Source organism: Lactuca saligna, chromosome 6, assembly GCF_052625555.1.
Source record: "Lactuca saligna cultivar CGN05327 chromosome 6, ASM5262555v1, whole genome shotgun sequence".
Classification (NCBI taxonomy): domain Eukaryota; kingdom Viridiplantae; phylum Streptophyta; class Magnoliopsida; order Asterales; family Asteraceae; genus Lactuca; species Lactuca saligna.
The window spans coordinates 160,932,426-160,937,099 of record NC_136422.1 but is presented as its reverse complement, the minus strand read 5'-3'; positions in this window follow the sequence as shown (position 1 = coordinate 160,937,099).

The following is a 4,674-nucleotide window of genomic DNA, read 5'->3' as shown; positions in this document are numbered from 1 at the left end:
GAATAACTTCGGATGTTGCTCCCGCATTTGACGCTCCGGCTCCCAAGTCATCTCCGATCCCTTCCGTTGTTGCCACTGAACCAACACCAGAGGTACTTCCTTGTTCCGCAGAACCTTGATCTTCTGATCCCTAATAGCTACTGGTCTCTCGGCGTAATTCAGGCTCGCATCCACCTGAATATCCTCTAACGGAACCACCACCGATTCATCGGCTATACACTTCCTCAACTGTGATACGTGAAAGGTATTGTGAATCTGTCCCAACTCTGCTGGCAACTCCAACCGATAAGCTACCCGACCTACCCTTGCAATTACCCAAAATGGACCTATGAACCGGGGCCCCAACTTGCCCCTCTTTCTGAACCGGATCACTCCCTTCCAAGGAGAAACCTTCAGGAGAACGAAGTCGCCGACCTGGAATTCCAGCTCGGACCGGCGTCTGTCCGCATAACTCTTCTGTCGGCTTTGGGCGGTCAATAATCTCTGCCTAACCTGCTGAATCTGCTCTGTCGTCTGGAGTACGATCTCTGTACTGCCCATCACTCTCTGACCGACCTCTCCCCAGCAAATGGGGGTCCGACACCTCCTACCATACAACAACTCAAAAGGTGGCATACCAATGCTCGAATGATGGCTATTGTTGTAGGAAAACTCTGCCAAGGGTAAATACGCATCCCAGCTACCCCCGAAGTCTAACACACACGCTCGAAGCATGTCCTCCAATGTCTGAATCGTCCGCTCGCTCTGCCCGTCGGTCTGGGGATGGTATGCGGTACTAAAATGCAGTTTAGTACCCAGCTCCTCATGAAATTTCTTCCAGAACCTGGAAGTGAAACGTACATCACGGTCTGAAACAATCGAGATCGGCACTCCATGCCGAGATACTACCTCTCTCACGTATAACTCCGCCAACTTCTCCGCTGATGAACTCTTGCTAATGGCAAGGAAGTGTGCACTCTTCGTCAATCTATCCACAATCACCCAAATTGCATCAACTCCCCTAGCAGTTCTTGGCAATTTGGTGATGAAATCCATAGTAATCTGCTCCCACTTCCACTCAGGAATCTCCAAGGGCTGCAACTTACCATGCGGTCTCTGGTGCTCGGCTTTAACCCTACGGCAAGTCAAACACCTCTCAACGAACCATGTGACGTCTCTCTTCATACAAGGCCACCAATATTCCTTCCTCAATTCCAAATACATCTTCGGAGCACCGGGATGGATCGAGAATTTCGATCTATGAGCCTCCTCCATCAAAATAGTACGCGTACCGCCCACGAATGGTACCCAAATCCGACCCTGAAATGTCAAAAGTCCTCGTCCATCCTTAACGAACTCTGAAATTAACCCAACGACTCTCTCTTTCTTCTGTATCTCGGATCTCACAACCTCGGCCTGCGCCCCACGAATAGCATCCAATATCGGGGTCATCACTGTCAGTCTCAGACATACGTCTCGCAATGGAGTGCTCTCCGCTCTACGACTCAATGCATCGGCTACCACATTAGCCTTGCCTGGGTGGTATAGGATCTCTCAATCATAATCCTTAACCATGTCCAACCATCTCCTCTGACGCATATTTAGGTTGGGTTGATCCATCAAATACTTCAAACTCTTATGGTCCGTGTATATAGTACAACGAACCCCGTACAGGTAGTGACGCCATATCTTGAGAGCGAACACTACTGCCCCCAACTCTAAGTCATGCGTGGGATATCTCGCCTCATGAGGCTTCAGCTACCTCGACGCATAAGCTATCACATGACCTCTCTGCATCAACACCGCACCCAGTCCCGAAATCGACGCGTCGCAATATACGACAAAATCCTCCATCCCTTCCGGGAGAGCTAATACCGGGGCTTCGCACAGTCTCTGACGAAGTGTCTCGAAGGAAGTCTGTTGCTCGGGTCCCCATGAGAATGTAACACCCTTCCGGGTCAATCTGGTGAGCGGTACCGCGATCTTGGAGAAGTCCCTAATAAATCTCCGATAGTACCCCGCCAACCCAAGGAAACTCCTAATCTCGGAAGGTGACTTCGGTGCCTCCCAACTCATCACTGCTTCCACCTTGGCCGGATCGACCAATATCCCTGCCTGATTAACAACATGTCCAAGAAATTGGACCTCCCGCAACCAGAAGTCACATTTGGAGAATTTTGCATATAGCTTCTCCGACCTCAGTACTTCAAGGACCTCCCTCAAATGTCCCTCATGCTGCTCTCTAGTTCGCGAATATACTAGGATGTCGTCGATAAATACAATCACAGACCGATCCAGCATCGGCCTGCATACCCTGTTCATGAGGTCCATGAACACTGCCGGGGCATTGGTGAGCCTGAAAGGCATCACCACGAACTCGTAATGCCCATACCGCGTCCTGAATGTTGTCTTTTGGACGTCCTCATCCCGCACTCTTACCTGATGGTACCCTGATCTCAGATCGATCTTGGAAAACCAAGATGCCCCTTGCAACTGATCGAATAGATCATCGATCCTTGGTAACGGATAGCGGTTCTTGACCGTCACCTTGTTCAACTCCCGGTAATCAATACACATCCGGTGTGAACCATCCTTCTTCTTGACGAATAGAATCGGTGCTCCCCACGGCGAGCTACTCGGCCGAATAAATCCCTTCCCCAGCAACTCCTGGAGTTGCGAGGACAACTCTTGCATCTCTGGAGGTGCAAGACGATAAGGCACCTTCGCAATAGGCGCAGCCCCCGGAACCAGATCGATACCAAACTCTACTTGCCTCGCAGGAGGTACTCCCGGCAAATCCTCGGGAAAAACATCTGGAAACTCGCGCACCACTGGAACCTCCTCCACTGTCCTCGGTCTCTCGGAAGCCTCCCGCGTATCCATCACATACGCCACAAAACCTTTACATCCCTGCTGTAGACATTGCCTCGCCCTAGCGGCCGAACAAAAAGCTGATCCCGAATGGGTACCCTCGCCGTACACCGTAAGAACTCCCCCACTAGGGTCTCGTATAGTCACCAGCTGGCGCTCACAGTCGATGATGGCGCTAAATCGGCTCAACCAGTCCATGCCCACGATGACACAGACATCACCCATCGCAATAGGAATTAGGTCAATCGGGAACGCAACCCCAAAAATCTCTAGCACGCATCCCCGAAGAACCTCCGTAGCACAAACCACCCTCTCGGCCGCTATAGAAACGCTCAGAGGCCGACTTAACAGCTCACGACTAATGCTGATATGCTGACTAAAAGCTAAAGATACAAAGGATCTACTCGCACCCGAATCAAATAACACAAGAGCAGGCATAGAGTTCACAATAAAAGTACCTGCCACAACATCGGGTGCAGCACGGACCTCCTCTGCAGTCAGCTGAAAGGCTCTCCCGCGAGCCCTCGGGGCCTCGACCTTCACCGGTCGTGTCTCGGTAGTCCTGGTAGTAGGTGTAGATCCCTGACGAAGCTGCGGGCACTCGGCCTTCCGATGGCCTGTCTGGTTGCAATGAAAGCAAACCATAAACCCCTTAGGACAATCCCTGGCAATGTGTCCTTCCTTGCCACACTTGTAGCAACCACCCGCTCTACACGCCCCCTCATGACTCTTGCCGCACTTTCCGCAAGTGCGGCCCTTCGAACCTCCCGTCCTCGAATCAGCGGACTTGAACCGCTTGGCTGCCGGCTGAGACTGAGCCAGTCGCCGGTCCACCTGCCGAGACTCGGCCTCCTCCCTGGCCTGGGTCTCCAACTCGATCTCGCGCTTCCTGGCATTCGCCTGAAGCTCAGTGAAAGTACGATAGGTGGAGTTTGACACAAACTCCCGGATATCCCTCCTCAACACGCCCAAGTACCGGCTCATCCGTGACTGCTCTGTAGACACCAACTCGGGGCAGAACATCGCCCTCTCATGAAACTTCCGTGTAACCACCGCAACGGAATCAGTACCCTGCTTAAGGGTCAAGAACTCCTGGATCAATCGTTCCCTCTCCACTGGGGGAACGTACTCGTCCCTGAACATCTCAGTAAACCTCTCCCATGTCACCGCTGAAATCTCCGCCTGAGTGAAGTTCGCCGTCACGAACTTCCACCAATCCTTCGCTCCCAGACGGAGCTGGTTCAAGGCGAACCGTACCCTCAGGTGCTCCGGGCATGAACAAGTGTAGAAGCACCCCTCAATATCGGCGATCCACCTCATTGCAGCAATCGGATCCTGCGTCCCATCGAACTCAGGGGGTTTCGTGTTGCTGAATTCCCGGAATAGCAACGAATCACCCCCTTGCGGCCTAGCAGCGGCCACAGTTGCGGTAGCGGCAGCGACTGCAGCTTCAGTCAGTGCGGCGTACCGCTCCTCAAACTCCTCCATCAGGGTGGTCTTAATGGACCCAAACATCTCCGGGATCTCAGCCCGAACCGCCGCAGCTACCTCCTCCTGAATCATCTGACGAATTTCCTCGTCACTCATACTGCTCGAACTCGCTCCGTGGCGTGTCGTAACCATGATGTCTCTGAAATACAACATAAAATTATCAGAGACTCCATCAAGTACAATTGTACTCGATAACGCAACCCTACTCAGTCTCCGATATCCAGGGATCCTTACTTGGGTCTTCCACCGACCCGGTGTCTTCGGTAGTACGGGCCCAATACCACCGACCACACCGTGTCAGTATTCGTCGCAAATCTTCCTCCCCAAACCCCG